This window comes from Apodemus sylvaticus, chromosome X, assembly GCF_947179515.1.
Source record: "Apodemus sylvaticus chromosome X, mApoSyl1.1, whole genome shotgun sequence".
NCBI classification, from domain to species: Eukaryota; Metazoa; Chordata; class Mammalia; order Rodentia; family Muridae; genus Apodemus; species Apodemus sylvaticus.
In genome coordinates this window covers 17,549,110-17,570,606 of record NC_067495.1, presented here as the reverse complement: position 1 = coordinate 17,570,606, position 21,497 = coordinate 17,549,110, and positions in this window count along the sequence as shown.

Sequence of the window (21,497 nt, the reverse complement as noted above, 5' to 3'; positions counted from 1 at the left end):
TTTAATTTTGTTATACTTTAAATTTATGTTTTAGAAGCCTGTTCTTTTCTAGTGAGAGACATAAAGAGAGTAGATCTGTATTGGAGTGGGTGTGGAGGAACTGGGAGGAGTGGAGTGAGGGGATATCATAATCAGGATATATTCTTTGAGAACGAATATAATTTTCAGTAAGAATTTTATAAAATGGAGCAGATTATATTCTTAAGCACCATTTATTTTGATATTCTTTTCATATCCTCAAGTCCATGTACTAACCCCACCACCACGGTTCCTTCAATGTGATACGTCTTCCACCACAAATTTGTATTTTCCATTTGAAGCATGGGAAAGAGAGTTCACAGGCTTCAGAGCTCTTCCTGCCATGGTTTTAGTGCCATCTTTGTGACTGGCTCCATACCCTCAGGATTTCCACTATTTCTTGATGAACTTCATTCCCTTTATCTCTAGGGTCTTATGTATTATAGTGTGCGTGCACATGTGGCCATGGAGTCTATGTCCATTGCTCTCAGTTGTTCCTTATTTAGGCGAGATTCCATTGGCATGAATCCATCCCTGCTTCTCAGGGTATTAGCGCTACTGCTAGTATTTTCATCTTAACACAGGGAAATTTGGAATTTGAATCACTTCAAAGGTGAGCCTGAGACTTGACCAAGTGTGTGGGAGAAGAGACAAGGGAACCTAGCTGCTACTTTCTGTTGGAGAGCATTTTTATAAGCCTTCCCCAACAGCATGGTATGGATGGTGACTACTTACAAGACACCTCTCTAGAGAGCGAGTATCCCCTACTAAGCGGAGAGTAACTTCTAGGGCCCAGGCTTGCACAGATCATGTATGATCATGGTGACCCAGTAAAAGCCCTGCTGTCCCTCTGTGGTGCACCAGAACACAGGGCTCCTGAATTTACTCACTACTCTCCAGCTTCACCCAACAGGGAGGGAGGGCACTAGGAACAAATCTGTACTTTGGGGAGCCCTTTCTCTGTGGCAGGCACTTCATTTACTCAGAATTCTTTCAGTGAGCTTCCTCTGTGTGGCAGAAAGTGGACTGGGAGCTGGACGTGTTCCAAGGCACTGCTGAAAATGCCAGCTCTCATTGAGTTTACTTGCTACTGGTTTACAGGAAACACCATTGAGGTTAAGGAATGGACATGTTTTGAGGTCCCCCTCTGTTTTAGGCAGTGTTTTATGTTAGGAAAGCATGGCAGGGAAGGGTGGTTGCTAGTAGTGAATGATGGGTATGCACTTAAAAAAAAAGAAACTTTACATCATTTACTCTTCCCTTTCTTATTCTGACATCTCCTGCTTGTTCCTCTTTGGTGCCTTTCAAGTTCGTTGCCTCTTTTTTCATTAACTTTTATCATACTCACATATGTATACATACTCCTAAGTGCATGCATACAACCTGTTCTGTCTGTATAAAGTTGCTTTCATGAGTATGTTTTTCTAAAATTTATTTTTATTGATTATCTTCTTCATTTAAATTGCCAATGGTATGACCTTTCCCAATTTCCCCCTCCCAAAAGCTCTCCTTCCTAATGATTCACTACCCCTCTTCCCACCCCCTGCCACCATGCATATACCCCTCTACCCAACACAGTCACACCTCTACCCCCACCCCGCCCCTGTCCATTTCCCTTTGCTGTGGCCTCTATTGAGCCTTTACCTGACCAAAGACCACTCTTCCCACTGATGCCCAACAAGGCCTTCCTCTGCCACAGTTTTGACTGGAACCATGTATACCCCTTGGTTGATGATTCAGTCCCTGGGAATCTTGGGATGGCTGGGTGTCCGAAGTCATTGTTCTTCCCATGGGGCTATATATCCCTTCAGCTCCTCCAGAACACCCTCCAGATCCTCCGTTGGGGACCCCAAGCCCAGTCCAATAGTTGGTTGCTAGTTTTTGCCTCTGTATTTGTAAGGCTCTGGCAGGACCCCTCTGGAGACAGCCATGGCATGCTCCTTTTGGTACACACTTCTCGTTGTAGTGTTGGGGGTTTGGTGACTGTTTATAGGATGAATCCCCAGGTAGGGCACTCACTGGGTGGCCTTTACATCAGACTCTCCTCCACACATTGCCTCCCTTGTTGTTCCTGTGAGTATTTTGTTCCCTTTCTCAGAGGAACCATAGCACCATCACTTAAGTCCTCCCTCTTCTTGAGCTTCCTGTGCTGGGTGAATTGCAACTTGTTTATTTTGAACTTTTGCACTAGCATCCACTTATTAGTGAGTGCATACCATGTGTGTTCTTTTGTGACTGGGTTACCTCACTCAGGATGACACTTTCTAGTTCCATCCATTTGCCTAGGAATTTCATGAATTCATTGTTTTTAATAGGTGAATACTACTCCATTGTGTATATATACTATAGTTTCTGTATCCATTTCTCTGTTGAGGGTCATCTGAGTTCTTTCCAGCTTCTGGCTATTATAAATAAGGCAGCTATAAACATAGTGGAGCATGTGTCTTTATTATATATAGGAGCACTTTCTGGGTATATGCTCAGGAGTGGTATAGCTGGGTCCACAGGTAGTACTATGTCTAATTTTCTGAGGAATGGCCAAACTGATTTCCAGAGTGGTTTTACCAGTTTGCAATCCCACCAGCAATGGAGAAGTGTTCCTCTTTCCCCACATCCTCTCCAGCATCTGCTATCCCCTGAGTTTTTCATCTTAGCCATTCTAACTGGTGTAAGGTGGAATATCAGTGTTGTCTTGATTTGCATTTCCCTGATAACTAAGGATGCTGAACATTTCTTTAGGTGTTTTAGAGCTATTTGAGTTTCCTCAGTTGAAAATTCCCTTTTTAGCTCTGTACTCCATTTTTTTTTTAATAGGGTTACTTGATTCTCTGGAGACTAACTTCTTGAGTTCTTTGTATACACTGGATATTAGCCCTCTATCAGATGTAGGGTTAGTAAAGGTCTTTCCCAATTTGTTGGTTGCTGTTTTGTCCTATTGACTCTGCCCTTTGCCTTACAGAAGCTTTGCAGTTTTATGAGGTCCCATTTGTGGATTCTTGTTCTTAGAGCATAAGCCATTGGTGTTCTGTTCAGAAACTTTTCCCCTGTGCCCTTGTGTTCAAGGTATGTTTTCAAGGCTGAACTTTTGGTATTGGGGAAGGAATTGGTGTGAACCTGTTTGTGGAAGGCTTCTCCTTGTATTGGCATTTCTTAGTTTCCTGTAGTTCTTAATGCAGGGTTTCATATTCTCCTTTGCTGTCCTCATCACTGGACCCTCTCTCCATTAGCATGCCTATTGGTATTGCCCTTGGTCAGCTCATGGTTTTCTAGTCATGTTGCTGAGACCTCATGAGTCTATCTGCTGACATTCCTAGGAGATAAACACAGCTAACTCCCTGATCCTCTGGCTCTTACAGTGTTTCTTCCCCCTCTTCTATAGTGATCCCTGAGCCTGAGGTTCAGGAGTTTTGTTGTAGATGTATCCTATGGGACCTAGCTTCACAGCTCTGCATGCCAATTGGTTGCCATTTTCTGTATTGATCTCTGTCTGTTGCAAAGAGAATTATCCTTCAGTGAAGGTTGAGGACTACACTTACCAGTGGATATATAGAAAAGTACTTAGAATGTAGTTAGGGGTTTTTGCTGCTTTGTAATAAAATGTCAGTTGCAGTATCTCCTGTAAACTTTATGACTTCAGCAGGCTGTGGGTACTTGGCTAGCTTTCCAGTACCAGGAACAATTTCTTCCTTCTGGGCAGGACTTAAGTCTGCTCTGAAGGTGTTGGTTACTGCCATCTGTGTGTGTCAGTTTTGTACCCTTCATGGTATAGTGCCAGGGCCTACATTCTTGTTGTTGTTGTTGTTGTTGTTGTGTTTCTGATTCACCTTGTGTGTGATATATTTTCTGTACATAGTAATGGCTGTCCTGGATCTCAATCTGTAGAGTATGTATTTTTGAACACACAGAAATCAATTTTCCTCCGCCTTCCGAGTTCTGGGATCACAGGTGTGCACCACCACTACCTGGCCCTACTGCACACTCTTTCAAATGGGATGTCTAGGGCTTGTCTCTGATAAGGTCCTACCTGAGCAAGTAGTGTAAGACAAGGAGGGATTAAGGTCAAGGGGGGTCTGGAGGAATAGTAGGCATATGAGGAATGAGTACAAGATAGGTAGGAGGTATTCAGAGTCTATTGCAGAGCATTTAAAGATGCAAGGTGGGGTGAAGAAGTCCCCAAAATGTTGGTAAGACAGTTCAGTATAGAGGTAGTTGCAACTGGATGGCAAGTGCTGTTGGATATAGGGAAATCTGGAAAATTTTGTCACTCTCTGTAGAGATCTTCTGTTTTGCTTGATTTGGGGGGGTACAGGTGTGTGTGAAAATACTTTTAAGGATCTGTGATGCTTTGTATACACTTGGGCCTGTGAGTAGCACTATTAAGAGGTGGGGCCCTATTGGAGTAGGTGTTTCACTGCAGGTATGGGCTTTAATATTCTAGCCCTAGCAGCCTGGGAGTATTCTACTAGTAGCCATCAGAGGAAGATGTAGAACTCTTGACTCCTCCTCTACCATGCATGCTTGGATGCTGCCAGGCTCCCACATTGATGATAATGGACTGAACCTCTGAACCGGTAAGCCAGCCCCAAGATGGGATCCATAAAACAACATGTGTTAGGTAGTGAGAGTCAAAGGCTATACAGCTTGTCGTTCTGATCTGTCTTGTTCATAAGTCAAACATCACTTGCTACATCTGATATCCCAAAAGCACACCTAGAGGACACACTCCCAGGTACCCGCCATCAGTAGCTTTGTACTTTACCATTACTCTTAGTGGGTATTAATCATACAAAGGGAGACTTTCATTATGACATTTCCATGTGTATGCATAATAGGCTTGGGCCTTATTCACCCCCTTTAATACTCTATTATACCTCTCCACTCGTTCCAAGGCTCTGTCTACAGGCCCTGTATTCCTTCCTTTAATTTTCTGTCCCTTTTGATAGACTTGGATCAATTGATAACCACTGTTAAGTAGAGAAAAATATGCCACATACAAGATGAATCAGAAACACAACAACAACAACTACTACAAAATTGTAGATTCTGGCACTATAACATAAAGGGTACAAAACTGACACACAGAGATGGCAGTAACCAACAGATTCAGAGTAGACTTAAGCCCTGCCCAAAAGAAATAAATTGTACTTGGTACTGGAAAGCTAGCCAAGTACAGCCTGGTGAAGTCGTGGCAAGGGCTCAAAATGCTCCTTTTCTTTTTTATGGCTTTCACATGTGACAGGAAATATGTGGTATTTGTCTTTCAAAATCTGTGTCTTATTATACAAAATCTACCCTCTTCCCTCAGACAATGTAGTTTTTTCCTTCCTTTCAGCCACAGAAAACTCCCTTTTGTAAGCTCACCACATTTCTGTTATCAATTAGTCCACTGAGTGGCACCTGAGCTGAATCCATTACTCAGGTTCTGTTGGTAATATGGATATTTAGGTATCACTGTAGCAAGGTAGCATTGACTCCTTTTTTGTAACAGTGATGAATCTTATGATTGTCCTATGTGGAAGTTGTATTTTGAATGTTTGACCTGTCTCCATAACCACCTCTTTAATGACTAGGACATCATGGTACAAGCCTTTAATCCTAGCACTCTGGAGGCAGATGTAGGCAGATTTCTGAGTTTAAGTATAGTCTCATCTAAAGAGAGTGAGTTCCAGGATAGCCAGGGCTCCTTAGAGAACTACCCTGTCTCAAAGCAAAAACAAAAACAAACAAGCAAAAGAAAACCTGTCTCCATAATAGTCAGACTGATTTACATATTCTTCGGTGAAGCCTTCTTAACTGATCCAACAAAATGGTCTATGAGGCATTTGCTTTCATGTTTCCTCAACTGGGAACTGGGAGGTAGTATAAGTATATTTGACTACAAATCTTCCTAGTTTAATTATTTCTTTAGTTTCAAATGGACACTGCTCTCGTTCCCAATAAACTCCTGTGCTATCACTCACGTGCAGCGTACCTGGGAAGAGTAGGTCTTATTGCAGGTAGCAAACATCTTTAGAGATGTCTCGCCGGGAGCCAAATTTTTCTCAAAAAGCTTTCAGCTTTTCTCCCATGAACCAACTCTTGCAACCTGAAGCCTGAGCATGACCCATAAATGCATGTGTGTGTGTGTGTGTGTATGTGTGTGTGTGTTTGTATATACATGAACACAGACATATTGCTAGCTAGTGATTATAAATATGTAAACTCTAGTAGTATATGCATTAGTTGAAATACCCCCATACCTTTCCATCTGTCCCTGGAGATATTGTAGCTACTGGCGTCATGCACAGGCCTTGAAAGATGGTCTGTCCAGTGACTCTCTCCTTGGGCTCATTTTGCTATTCCACTTGTCTCAATAAAGAGGGCAAGATAACAAAGCATAGCCCAACCTATGGGTCACAGGGCATACACATCATGCCAGGGAGTGCCCTTTGAGGCAGGACCGCCTCCAGTCACATTATGTAGAGGGAGTCAGGACCTAAAGAAGCATTGAAGAAGAGCATGTTTGTTTCAAAAGACACCAGTATCTGAACACTAAGAAATGCTGATCTGTGAGCTCCACTTGCTGGAATTCTGTCCTGGGGTTTCTCGTGGCACACATACTCAAAAGTACAGGCATAGCCTTGCTAAAGCAGATACTCCTGCATCTGCAAAGAACACCTGCACCCTTTGCTTGTGGTGAGTTGGTACCATAAACAAAGCAAAGCAAAAAACAAAATACAACAAAATGAAATATAGCTGCAGGAAGCAGTTTCAAACAAAGGTTTCCAACTCTCAAACCATGAGAGGCTCATTCCTACATGTGGGTCTGAGTGTCCACAGGTGTTCCAGGAGGGTGTACAGCATGAGCTGTTTTCTAGAGATCCTTTGTGTTTCTAATGTGTTTTTTCCCTTAGAAAGGATGGATGAAGAGCAATACCACGAGAGTTCAAAATCACCTCAAAAGAAACTGAAGAAAGTTGAATTCAAGAAAAAGAAACACGTCAGGTTTCTGTTACCCCACAAAGCTGACAAGAAAAAGAAATTCTCTTCCCCAGACGAGGCAATATTCAAATGTGAATGCCACTACTGCCAGAAGTGTGTGGGGACCACATCTGGAGTCTCTGTGGGAAATAGAACAGAAGCAATCTCTCAATCATCCTCCTGGGAAATGCTAACACTAGACCTCAGTAACTTGACACTCAACCCTCATACCACCCAGCCCCATCTTTTGCAAGACACCATACCAATAGAAGAGAACAAAATGCAGTGGCAGAGGAAAAGCAAAAGGATGTTTCAAAAGGTTCTCCACGAATGGACAGAATGACTCTGACACTGTCATCCTCACGAGAAGGAAGATCCAAACCTACGGGATCATGAGCATCAACATCTTTTTGGGAGCATGGTCAGGAGGAGTAATGATGTCCAAACTGGTGACATTAATACAGCCGGATCGCGATTCTAATCTATTCCACAAAAGTAGCCATCTTTTCCTTAGTAGTTTTGGCATCCTCCCTGAGGCATTCTGGGAAGAGATGCTCCTCAGCAAGGACGACCAGATAGCAATGTTTCTATACTCCCCATGTTCCCATGGGGCTAGCTACCATTTTCCCCTCCTCGGGTTTGCGGCTTTTCCTCCCTTACATTGTTGCCAATAAAGTTAGAACATCTAGGTAAGGTTCTGGCTTGCTGTTTTCAAATTGCTTCAGTTCCATTTTATCCTGGAACCTAGAATGAGCCCAAAGTTTGATGAAGGTCTGCACACGCACACGTGTTCATGTTTGTGTGTGTGTGTGTGTGTGTGTGTGTGTGTGTGAGAGAGAGAGAGAGAGAGAGAGAGAGAGATGTCTGTATGTATGTTTGTGTTTGTAAAATTTTTGTTTCAAGAACATTATAAATACAGAAGAATCTGAATATGTAGAGCATTCTTCATCTAGTTAGATTCCCTGATAGTTTTTCTTCCATTATACAACAGTAGATCAAAAGCAGGGAACAGATTCTGTAACAATGTGTGTTTAGAGCTTCCCCCCTGTATTCTATGTGCCAATCCATGCAAGAACCACCATAACCAATTGTCACATCTGTTCCATTGGGAAACTCTGACTCATGCTAGTTTTAATGAGGACACCCAATGCCTAAATCTGGGGCAGCCATAGCATTGTTTACTATTTCCAAATTCAATGCATTTCAAGAATGTCATATAAAATTTCAGTGCTGGCCTTTTCTGCTCATCACCATGTGCTTAATTCTCCTTACTTGATGGTGCATGTCATAATTCTCTTCTTTAGGAATGCAGCTTGTGGCCAAATTTGTTGCTTATTGTGTGGGAGGCCCTAGGTTTGATTACCCAGCACCACAGTTAATAAAAAATAAATGAAACTCCTACTCCAACTCCTTTCCATTGCTGTATACAATACCATCGTTTGGGGTATGCCACTGGTTCTGTTGTTCATTTTCCAGCTGGGCATTTTGTTTCCCATATTTGGCTAGCTTGTATGAATAAAGTATCAACAATGCAATGAAGGGTTTTGTGTGTACATAAGCTTCCACTGGGACAAAGACCCAGCAGTGCAATCTCTGTGTGGCATGGCTAGCATTGACTTTCCTTCATTTGATTTTAACACCTTCTGAAACCACTTGTAAGATCCCCAATCTGGCCTATCTGTTAAGTGTAGGATATAGAATTTTAACTGTGGGAACAACAACACTTGCATTATCTATCCAATTTGCAACTGTTTTGTTAGCCAATCCCCTTTCCTTCAATAACTGTGGGAGGGAAAGCAAACAAGGGCTGTATGTGGTGTACTCTAGAATTTTAGATAGAAGATTAGGAGTTAGAAAAAGGAAAACTTTGCCCTAGAGATATAGATCAATTGTGGAGAGTTTACCTGGCATACAAAGATGCCCTGAGTTTAGTCTCCATCAAGGCAAAGAAACAAAACATTCCTAAATCTTGTGGTAGCAATGTATAATCAAAAGTAAAACTATTAGAATGTATATATGTTATTTCATATATTACAGCACAAGCACACACACATACATTTTCATAAACACACACACACACACACACACACACACACACACACACACACACATTCACTGGTGTAAATCACACCCCAAATCTGGTTCCATGCATGTTCACATCTACTTCAAATTGCTCCTCACCCTTTCGTGAACTTGGTTGAGGGGAATATCATAGGATGCAAGATCATTTAAAATGCATCCTACCATCAAATAAATATTATTGACTGATACAATATATTTCTTTTGTTTTAATGTGTGATGTACACACACATAGGTGTTGCCATGTGTCTGTATATGGTTGTTTTTCTTGGTGTAGGGCCTGTTGCAATTTTCAGTGTCCCCAGTGGCATGTCAACTGATGTCATTTTGTACATCTTGTTAGGTGACCATAGTGTTGAGATTTTCCCTGTCACATATGGAAGACAGACTTTCTTAGATGCCCTGTTTCCCTGTCTCTTACAATCTTTCTGTCCCATCTTCTGAAATATACCCTAAGCCTTAGGTATATTAGTTTATGTTGTAGATGTTTCCGTTGAGAATGCCCCCTCCCCCATAGCAGTCATTGCCAGCAATTTGACCCTCCTCTTCGAAAAGGAAATTCTTTAGTGAAGTGCAAGACCTCCTAAGCTCATCTGTGGGCCTGAGTATGTAGAATGCAGTTCGAAAGTCTTAGAAAGTGGCAGTAGTGGGTTCCCCTTGAGTGTCCATGGCCTCACTATATTCTAACATCTGTTTGGTTAGTTTGTTTTTGTTTTTATTTTTGTGTAAAAACTGGTTTCCTTTAATTCTAAAAGCTAAATGATAATCAATGATTGAGATGAGCAAGTCTTTTGGTATCTTTATGTGGGACCATGGTGCGAGGCAGTCTGAAGCCTGGTTGAAGCAAGGCCACTCTGGAGACCCAGTAGAACATTCTTCTACAAGGGAACTATGCTCCCAGACTTCTGACTCCTCAACGCCATAATCCTGTGACCATCACGTATGGCTGTGCCCTAGGCCCCTAGTGTTCTGGTTGGACTCTACCCCTAATAGTCACCTGGCTACAGCCAGGCTTTCCCTGCACCTCAGTTACCTGGATGTTGCCAGGTGAGCCAGCCCACTATAAAAGGAGGCTTCTTACCTTTCCTTGCTCTCTCTAGCCCCTTTCTTCCTGGCCTTGTCTCTCTCTGCCCCTCTCTCTGTTCCCTCCCTCTCTCTCTATTCTTTTCCCCTTCCACGTGGTCATGACCATCCCTCATCTCTCTATCTTATCTTTCTCTCATTTCTTCTCTATCTCCTTTTCTCTCTCTACGGTTAATAATAAAACATGGAAACTATGAGCTGTCTCTTAACTTAGAAGTATGGAGCAGTCCTCAGCGTTTCAAGCCACCAGAGAAGGATCGAGCCTCCTCTCAGTGAAGCTACCTCTCAGCCAAGCAGCTTCTTCCAAAGGTACCCTGGGCTGTTTCCACGGCCCCTCCCTCCAGACAAAGTCCTGTCAGCTAACCATACCATCACCTGCCCTACAGACATTTGGGTGCCCGCTCTCCCTGTCATGGCACAGTGCGTTCTCCTGCTGGTGTTTCCTTATCCCCCCCCCTTTGTGGACTCTGCTGTGTGTCAGAGTTCTTTCATATGCGGGACCTGCGGCCATCCCCCCCCCCATTCCTTTTTTCCCACATCTTTATATATAGGCCATATATCCTATCATTTACTGGTATAAAAATGAGAAATTATTCTCCATGATATATTTATGCTTGATGCCCCTTTTCTAGTTAACACTAGATCTATGGTGTCTATTTTTTTTTATTTTTTACTGATTAATTTATCAGTATACATTCCAAATGTTGTCCCCCTTCTGGGTTTCCTCTCTGCAAACAGCCATCCTATCCCTGCCTCTATGAGGGTGCTCCCCCACCTACCCACCAACTCCCTCCTTACCACTCTAGCATCCTCTTACTTGGGGCATCAAGCCTCTACAGGACCAAGGGACTCCCCTCCAAATGATACCAGATAAGGCCATCCTCTGGTACAGATCCAGCTGGAACCATGAGCTTCTACCATGGATACTCTTTGGCTGGTTAGTTAGTCCTTGAGAGCTCTGGGGGCATCTAGTTTGTTGATATTCTTGTTCTTCCTATGGGGTTGTCATCCCCTTCAGATACTTCAGTCCCTCTCCTAATTCTTCCATTGGGGTTCCTGTGCTCAGTGCAATGGTTGTCTGTGAGCCAACACATCTGTATTGGTCAGGATCTGGCAGAGCCTCTGTGCCAGAGATAACTATACTGGGCCTCTGTCAGCAAGTGCTTCTTGGCATCAGCAGTAGTGTCTGAGTTTGGTGTCTGCAGATGGGATGGATCCGTAGGTGGGGCAGTATCTGGATGGCCTTTCCTCGAGTTTCTGCACCAGTCTTTGTCCTTGCATTTCCTTTAGACAAGAACCATTCTGGGTTAAAATTTTTGAGTTGGGTGGGCAGCCCTGTCCCTGAATCAGGGTCTTGCCTATCCACTGGATATGCTCTCTACAGTTTCTACTTCCTCTTTGTTTGGTATTTCTGCTAATGTCATCCCTTTTGTGTCCTGGGAATCTCTTGCTTCTCTGGAATCTAGGACTTCTTGGGCGCTACTCCCAGTTTCTCATACCCCACTGCTACACCCCTCCATTCAATTTCCAGGGCCTCTGTACTTCTCCCTGTCTCCTTTCACAACTGATTCTACCCCTGCCCTTTCCCACTCTCTCTTCAAGGTCCCTCCCTCCCTCTACCTCTTGTGATTATTTTGTTACCCCTTCTAAATAGGACTAAAGCAACCACACTTTAGTCTTCATTCTTATTGAGCTTCATATGGTCTGTGAGTTATACAGTGGGCATTTTAGCTTTGGGGCTAATATCCACTTATTAGTGACTATGTACAATGTGTGTTCTTTTGTGACTGGGTTACCCAATTCAGGATTATATTTTCTAGTTCCATCCATTTGCCTGCGAATTTCATGAAGCCATTGTTTTTTTTTTTTTAATTTATTGATATATTTATTTACATTTCAAATGATTTCCCCTTTTCTGGACCCCCACTCCCCGAAGCCATTGTTTTTAATAGCAGAATAATGTTCCATTGTGTAAATATACCACATTTTCTGTATCCATTCCTCTGTTGAGGGACATCTGGGTTCTTTCCAGCTTCTGGCTATTGTAACTAGGGCTTCTATGAACATAGTGGCGCATGTGTCCTTATAACGTGCTGGGGAATCATCTGGGTATATGCCCAGTAGTAGTATAACGGGGTCCTCTGGTAGTATCATGCCCGGTTTTCTGAGGAAACGCCAGATTGATTTCCAGAGTGGTTGTACCAGCTTACAACCCCACCACCAGTGGAGGAGTGTTCCTCTTTCTCCATATCCTTGACAGCACCTGTTTACTCCTGAGGTTTTGATCTTAGTGATTCTGACTGCTCTGAGGTGAAATCTCATGGTTGTTTTGGTTTGCATTTCCCTGATGACTAAGGATGTTGAACATTTCTTTAGGTGCTTCTCAGCCATTAGATATTCCTCAGGTGAAAATTCTTTGTTTATCTCTGTACCCATTTTTAATAGAGTTATTTGTCTCTCTGGAGTCTAACTTCTTAAGTTCTTTGTATATCTTGGATATTAGCCCTCTGTCAGATGTAGGGTTGGTAAGGATTTTTTTCCCCAATTTGTTGGTTGCCACGTTGTCCTATTGACAATGTCCTTTGCATTATAGAAACTTTGTAATTTTATGAGGTCCCATTTGTCATTTCTTGATCTTAGAGCATAAGCTATTGGTGTTCTGTTCAGAAAAATTTCCCCTGTGCTTATGTGTTCAAGTGTCTTCCCCAGTTTCTTTTCTATTAGTTTTAGTGTGTCTGCTTTAATGTGGAGGGCCTTGATCTACTTGGACTTGAGCTTAGTACAAGGAGATAAGTATGAATAGATTTGAATTCTTCTGCATGCTAGCTACCAGTTGAACCAGCTCCATTTGTTGAAAATGCTGACTTTTTTTCCCACTGGATGGTTGTAGCTCCATTGTCAAAGATCAAGTGACCATTGGTGTATGGTGTCATTTCTGGGTCTTCATTTCTATTCCATTGATCTACCTGCTTGTCTCTGTACCAATACCATGCAGTTTTTAACACTATTGCTCTGTAGTACCACTTGAGGTCTGGGATACTGATTCCCCCAGATGTTCTTTTATTTTTAAGAATAAATTTTGCTATATTTGGTTTTTTTTGTTATTTTTCTTACTCTATGAACAATTTAGTTGAAATTTTGATGGCAATGGGATTGAATCTGTAGATTGGTTTGGCAGAATGGCCATTTTTTCTATATTGATTCTGCCAATCCAAGAGCATGGGAGACCATTCCATCTTCTGAGATCTTTTTCAGTTTCTTTCTTTAAAGACTTGACATTCTTGTCATACTGATCTTTCTCTTGTTTGGTTAGAGCCACACCATCATACTTTATACTGTTTGTGACTATTGTGAGGTGTGTTGTTTTCCTAATTTCTTTCTCGGCCTGTTTTTTCTTTCAGTATAGGAAGGCTAGTGAATTGTTTGAGTTTATTTTATATCCAGCCACTTTTCTGAAGTTCTTTATCAGGCTTATGAGTTCTCTGGTGGAGTTTTATGGGTCAGTTAAGTATACTATCATATCGTCTGAAAAAGTGAGTTTGACTTCTTCCTTTCCAATTTGTTTCCCTTTTACCTCATTTTGTTGTCCAATACTATTCCACTGATCTACCTGCCTGTCACTGTACCAATACCATGCAGTTTTTAACAGTATTGCTCTGTAGTACTGGTTTTAGCTATCCTGGATTATTTCAGATGAATTTGAGAATTGGTCTTTCTAGCTCTATGAAGAATTGAGTTGGGATTTTGATGGGGATTGCATTGACTTTGTATATTGCTTTTGGCATAATAATAATAATAATAATAATAATAATAATAATAATAATTGTGTAACCTGCATATTGCTTTTAGCAAGATGGCCATTTCTGCTACTTTATTCCTGCCAATCCACAAGCATGAGAGATCTTTCCATTTTCTGAGGTCTTCTTTGATTTCTTTCTTTAGAGACTTGAAGTTCTTGTCATACATATCTTTCACTTGTTTGATTAGAGTCACACCAAGATATTTTATATTGTTTGTGACTATTTTGAAGGGAGTCATTTCTCCAAATTCTTTCTCAGCCTGTTTATCCTTTGAGTATAGGAAGGCTACGATTTGCTTGAGTTTATACGGCTACTTTGCTGAAGTGGTATATCAGTGAAACCATGTGGTTTTTTCCTTTGAGTTTGCTTATGTACTGGATTACATTGATGGGTTTTCGTATATTGAACCATCCCTGCATCCCTGGGATGAAGCCTACTTGATCATGGTGAATGATGGTTTTGATGTTTTCTTGGATTTGTTTGGCAATAATTTTATTGAGTATTTTTGTATTGACATTCATAAAGGAAATTGGTCTGAAATTATCTTTCTTTGTTGGATCTTTGTGTGGTTTTGGTATCAGAGTAATTCTGCCTTCATAGGAAAAGTTGGGTAGTGTTTCTTTTGTTTCTATTTTGTGGAATAGTTTGAAGAGTATTGGTGTTAGGTCTTCTTTGTAGGTTTGGTAGAATTCTGCACTAAAGCCCTCTGGTCTTTTTTTTTTTTTTTTTTGGTTGTAAAACTTTCAATGACCACTTCTATTTCTTTAGGAGTTATGGGACTGTTTAGATGGTCTATTTGACCCTGATTTAATTTAGGTATTTGGTATCTGTCTAGGAAATTGTTCATTTTTATTTTCCAGATTTTCCAGTTGTGTTGAGTAAAGGCTTTTGTGGTTGGATCTGATGATTTTTTGAATTTCCTCAGTTTCTGTTGTTATATCTCCCTTTTCATTTCTGATTTTGTGAATTTGGATACTGTCTCTGTGCCCTCTGATTAGTCTGGCTAAGAGTTTATCAATCTTGTTGATTTTCTCAAAAAACCAGCTCCTGGTTTTGTTGATTCTTTGTATGGTTCTTTTTGTTTCTACTTGGTTGATTTCAGCCCTGAGTTTGATGATTTTCTGCCTTCTACTCTTCTTGGGTGTATTAGCTTCTTTGTGTTCTAGAGCTTTCAGGTATGCTGTTAAGCTGCTAGTGTATGCCCTCTCCAGTTTTTTGGAGGCACACAGACCTAGAGTTTTCCTCTTAGCACTTCTTTCATTGTGTCCCTTAAATTTGGGTATGTTGTGTCTTCATTTTCATTAAATTCTAAAAAGTCTTTGATTTCTTTCCTTAGTTCTTCCTTGACCAAGATATCAATGAGTAGAGCATTGTTCAGCTTCCATATATATGTGGGCTTTCTGTTGTTTTTGTTGCTATTGAAGACCACCCTTACTCCATATTGATCTAATAGGAATCATGGGATTAGTTCTACCTTCTTATATCTCTTGAGGTCTGTTTCATGACCAATATGTTCAATTTTGCAGAAGGTACAATGATGTGCTGAGAAGAAGGTATATTCTTTTGACTTAGTATGAAATGTTCTATATATATCTGTTAAATTCATTTCCCCCAAAACTTCAGTTAGGTTCAGTGTGTCTCTTTTTAGTTTGCATTTCCCTGATTGGTCCACTGAAGAGAGTGGGATGTTGAAGTCACCCATAATAAGTGTGCGACCTGCATGTGTGCTTTGAGCTTTAGTGAAGTTTCTTTTATGAGTGAAGGTGCCATTGCATTTGGAGCGTAGATGTTCAGAATTGAGAGTTCTTGGTAGATTTTTTCCTTTGATGAGTATTCAGTGTCTTTTATGATGACTTTTGTTTGAAATTCAATTTTATCTGATATTAGAGTGGCAACTCCAGTTGCTTCCTGGGACCATTTGCTTGGAAAACTATTTTCCAGTCTTTTATTATGAGGTAGTGTTTTCTTTGATACTGAGGTGCATTTCCTGTATGCTGCAAAATGCTGGCTCCTGTTTATGTATCCAGTCTATTAGTATATTGCTTTTTATTTGGGAATTGAGTCCATTGATGTCAAGAGATATTAAGGAATAGTGATTTTTGCTTCCTGTTATTTTTAATGTTATTTTTATGTTTGTGTAGTTATCTTCTTTTGTGTTTGTTGAAAGATTATTATCTTGCTTTTTCTAGGATATTGGTGTTTTCCATCTATTATCCTTTATAGGGATGGAGTTGTGGAAAGTTACTGTGTAAATTTGGTTTTATCAAGGAATATCTTGGTTTCTCCTATGGTGATTGGTATAGTCATCTGGGCTGGCATTTGTGTTCTCATAGGATCTGTATGAGATCTGCCAAGGATCTTCCAGCTTTCATGGTCTCTTGTGAGAAGTCTGGTATAATTCTGATAGGTCTTCCATTATATGTTACTTGGCCTTTCTCTCTTACTGCATGTAGTATTCTTTCTTTGTTTAGTACATTTGGTCTTTTGATTATTATGTGATGGGAGGAATTTATTTTCTGGTCCAGTCTGTTTGGAATTTTGTAGGCTTCTTGTATGCTCATGGGCATCTCTCTGTTTAGGTTATGGATGTTTTCTTCTATGATTGTGTTGAAGATATTTTCTGGCCCTATAAATTGTAAAACTGTGCTCTCTTCTATACCTTTAACCCTTAGGTCTGGTCTTCTCATTGTGTCCTGGATTTTCTGGATGTTTTGGATTATAAGCATTTTGCATGTTGCATTTTCTTTCACTGTTGAATCAGTGCTTTCTATGCTATTGTCAGCACCTGAGATTCTTTCTTCTATCTCTTGCATTCTGTGGTTGATGCTTGCAGCTATGACTCCTGATTTCTTTCTAAGGTTTTCTATTTCCACAGTTGTCTCCCTTTGTGATTTCTTAGTTGTTTCCATTTCTGTTTTTAGATCCAGTATGATTTTGTTCAGTAGCTTCACTTGTGTGTGTGTGTGTGTGTGTGTGTGTTTTCCTTTAATTCTTTTTTAAAATTCTTTTAAAATTCTATACATTGTTTACTTAGATTTCAAATGCTTTCCCCTTTCCTGGATCCTCCCTCCCCGAAAGTCCCATAAGTCCTCTTCTCTCCACCTGCTCCCCAATCAACCCCTTTCCCATTTCACTGTCCTGGTATTCCCCTACACTGCTTCACTGAGCCTTTCCAGGACCACGGCCTCTCCTTCCTTCTTCTTGGGTATCATTTTATATTTGAATTGTTTCTTGGGTATTCCAAACCTCTAGGAAATATCTACTTATCAGGGAATGCATACTATGTGTGTTCTTTTGTGATTGGGTCACCTCATTCAGGATGACTTTCTCCAGTTCCACTCACATGCCTAAATTTCATGAATCAATTGTATTTAATAGCTGAGTCATATTTAATAGTGTAAATATTCCACATTTTCTGTATCCATTCCTCCATTGAGGGACATCTGTGTTCTTTCCAGCTTCTGGCTATTGTAAATAGGGCTGCTATGAATATAGTGGAGCATGTGTCCTAATTACATGCTAGAGAATCCTCTGGATATATGCCCAGGAGTGATATTATGGATCTTCTGCTACTATCATGCCAAGTTTTCTGAGGAACCGCCAGACTGATTTCCAGAGTGGTTTTAAAATCTTTCAACCTCACCATCAATGGAGGAGTTTTCTTCTTTCTCCACATCCTCCACAGCACCTGTTTTATATTGAGTTTTTGATCTTAGCCATTCTGACTGGTGTGAGGTAAAATCTCAGGGTTGTTTTGATTTGCATTTCCCTGTTGACTAAAGATGCTGAACATTTCTTTAAGTGCTTCTCTGCCGTTCGATATTGCTCAGGTGAAAACGCTTTGTTTATCACTGTACCCCATTATTAAATAGGGTTATTTGGCTCACTGGGGTCTACCTTCTTGAGTTCTTTGTCTATCTTGGATATTAACTCTCTGTCGGATGTAGGGTTGGTAAAGATCTTTCCCCAATTTGTTGGTTGCCATTTTGTCCTTTTGATAGTGTCCTTTGCCTTACAGAAATTTTGTAATTTTATGAGGTCCCATTTGTCAATTCTTGATCTTAGAGCATAAGATATTGGTGTTCTGTTCAGGAAGTTTTCCCCTGTGCCCATGTGTTCATGGGTCTTCCCCTGTTACTTTTCTATTAGTTTCAGTGTGTCTGCTTTAATGTGGAGATCCTTGATCTACTTGGACTTGAGCTTAGTAGAACGAGAAGAATGGATCAATTTGCATTCTTCTACGTGCTGACCTCTAGTTGAACCATCAGCATTTGTTGAAAGGCTATCTTTTTTCCATTGGATGTTTGTAGCTCCTTTGTCAAAGATCAAGTGACCATAGGTGTATGGTGTCATTTCTGGGTCTTCAATTCAATTCCATTGATTTACCTGCCAGTCACTGTACCAATACCATGCAGGTTTTTAGCACTATTGCTCTATAGTACTTCCATATATATATACACATATACATATATATACATATATATAACCTATATATACATATATTTACCATATTTATATATTATATATATCACATATATAATATATTTATATTTTTTATTGAGTATCTTCTTCATTTACATTGCCAATGGTAAAACCTTTCCCAATTTCCCCCTCCCAAAAGCCCCCTCCTCAAAGATTCCCTACCCCTCCTTCCACCACCTGCCTCCATGTATAGCCCCTCTACCCTACACACTCCCACCTTCCCCCAACCCCCATCCATTTTCCTTTGTTGGGGCCTCTATTGAGCCTTTACCTGACTAAAGACCACTCCTCCTAGTGATGCCCAACAAAGCATTCCTCTGCCACATATTTGGGTGGAACTATCTGTACCCCTTGGTTGATGGTTCAGTCCCTGGGACTCTTGGGGTGTCTGGGTGTCTGAAGTCATTGTTCTTCCCATGGGGCTATAAACCCCTTCAGCTCCTCCGGGGTCCGGGATACTGTTTCCCCCAGAACTTCTTTTACTGTTGAGAATAGTTTTAACTAACCTGGGTTTTTTGTTATTACAGATGAATTTGAGAATTGCTCTTTCTAACTCTGTGAAGAATTGTTTAGGGATTTTGATTGGGATTGCATTAAATATGTATATTGCTTTTGGCAAAATGGCCATTTTTATTATGTTTTCCTGCCAATCCAAGAGCATGGAAGATTTTTCCATCTTCTGAAGTCTTCTTCAATTTCTTTCTTCAAAGACTTGAATTTCCTGTTATACAGATTTTTCACTTGTTTGGTTAGAGTCACACCAATTCGCAAATAGTGATAATTTGACTTCCTCCTTTACAATTTGTATCTCTTTGATCTCCTTTTGTTGTTTAATTGCTCTAGCTAGAACGTGAAGTACTATATTGAATAAACAGGAAAAGAGATGACAGACTTGTCTAGTCCCTGATTTTAGTGGGATTGCTTCAAGTCTTTCTCCATTTAGTTTGATGTTGGCAACTGGTTTGCTGTATATTGCTTTTATTATGTTTAGGTATGGAGCTTGAATTCCTGTTCTTTCCAAGACCTTTAACTAAAAGGATGCTATATTTTGTCAAATGCTTTTTCAGCTTCTAATGAAATGTCCATGTGTTTTTGTCTTTGAGTTTGTTTATGTATTGGATTACATTGATGGATTTCCATATATTGAACTATCCCTGCCTCCCTGGGATGAAGTGTACTTGATCATGGTGAATGATAGTTTTGATGTGTTCTTGGATTCAACTGGCAACAATTTTATCGAGTATTTTTGCACTGATAGTCATAATGGAAATTGGTCTAAAGCTCTCTTTCTTTGTTGGATATCTGTGTGGTTTTGGTATCAGCAAAATTGTGACTTCATAGAATGAGTTGGGTAGTGTTCCTTCTGTTTCTATTTTGTGGAATAGTTTGAAGAATATTGTTCTTAAGTCTTCTTTGAAGGTCTGATAGAATTCTGCACTAAAACATCTGGTCATATGCTTTTTTTTTTTTTTTTTTTGGTTGGGAAACTGTCACTGACTACTTCTATTTCTTTAGGGAATATGGGACCACTTAGATGGTCTACCTTATCATGACTAAATTTTGGTAGTTGGTAACTGTCTAGAAAACTGTTCATTTCATCCAGATTTTCAAGTTGTGTTGAGTATAGGCTTTTGTAGTTGGATCTGATAATTTTTTCAATTTCCTCAATTACTATTGTTATTCCTCTCTTTTCATTTCTTTTTTTTTTGTGTGTGTGTGTATCTTCTTCATTTACACTGCCTGTGGAAAAATCCTTCCCAATTTCCCCCTCCCAAAAGTTCCTCCCCAAAGATTCTCAACACCTCCTTCCACCCCCTGCCTCCATGTATATGCCCCTTTACCCAACACACTCCTACATCCACCCTCCCCCATCTTTTTCCCTTTGTTGGGGCCTCTATTGAGCCTTTACCTGACCAAAGATCTCTCCTCCCGCTGAGGAGGCATTCCTCTGCCACATTTTTGGCTGGAATCATGTGTACCCTTTGGTTGATGGCTCAGTCCCTGGGAGTCTTGGGGTGTCTGGGTGTCCGAAGTCCTGGGGCTATAAACCCCTTCAGCTCCTCCAGACCACCGTCCAGATCCTCCATTGGGGACTCCAAGCCCAGTCCAATAGTTGGTTGCTACTTTCTGCCTCTGTATTCGTAGGGCTCTGGCAGGGCCCCTCTGGAGACAGCCATGGCATGCTCCTTTTGGTACATGCTTCATGTTGTAGTGTCAGGGTTTGGTGACTGTTTATAGGATGAATCCCCAGGTAAGACAATCTCTGGGTGGCCTTTACTTCAGTCTCTGCACCTCACATTGCCTCCCTTATTGCTCCTGTGAGTATTATGTTCCTTTTCTAAAAGGAACCATAGCACCCTCACTTAAGTCCTCCTTTTTCTTGAGCTTCCTGTGCTGGGTGAATTGTAACTTGTTTATTTTGAGCTTTTGGACTAGCATCTGCTTATTAGTGACTGCATACCATGTGCATTCTTTTGTGACTGGGTTACCTCGCTCAGGATGACACTTTCTAGTTCCATCCATTTGCCTAAGAATTTCATGAATTCATTGTTTTTAATAGGTGAATAGTACTCCATTGTGTATATATACCACAGTTTCTGTATCCATTCCTCTGTTGAGGGACATCTGGGTTCTTTCCAGCTTCTGGCTATTATAAATAAGGCAGCTATGAACATAGAGCATGTGTCATGATTACATGTTGGAGCACCTTCTGGGTATATGCTCAGGACTGGTATAGCTGGGTCCACAGGTAGTACTATGTCTAATTTTCTGAGGAATCACCAAATTGATTTTCAGAGTGGTTTTACCAGCTTGCAATACCACCAGCAATGGAGAAGTGTTCCTCTTTCCACACATCCTCTTCAGCATCTGCTGTCCCCTGAGTTTTTCATCTTAGCCATGCTGACTGGTGTAAGGTGGAATCTCTGTGTTGTTTTGATTTGCATTTCCCTGATAACTAAGAATGCTGAACATTTCTTTAGGTGCTTTAGAGCCATTTGAGTTTCCTCAGTTGAGAATTACCTGTTTAACCCCATTTTTTTTAATAGGGTTATTTGATTCTCTGGAGAATAGCTT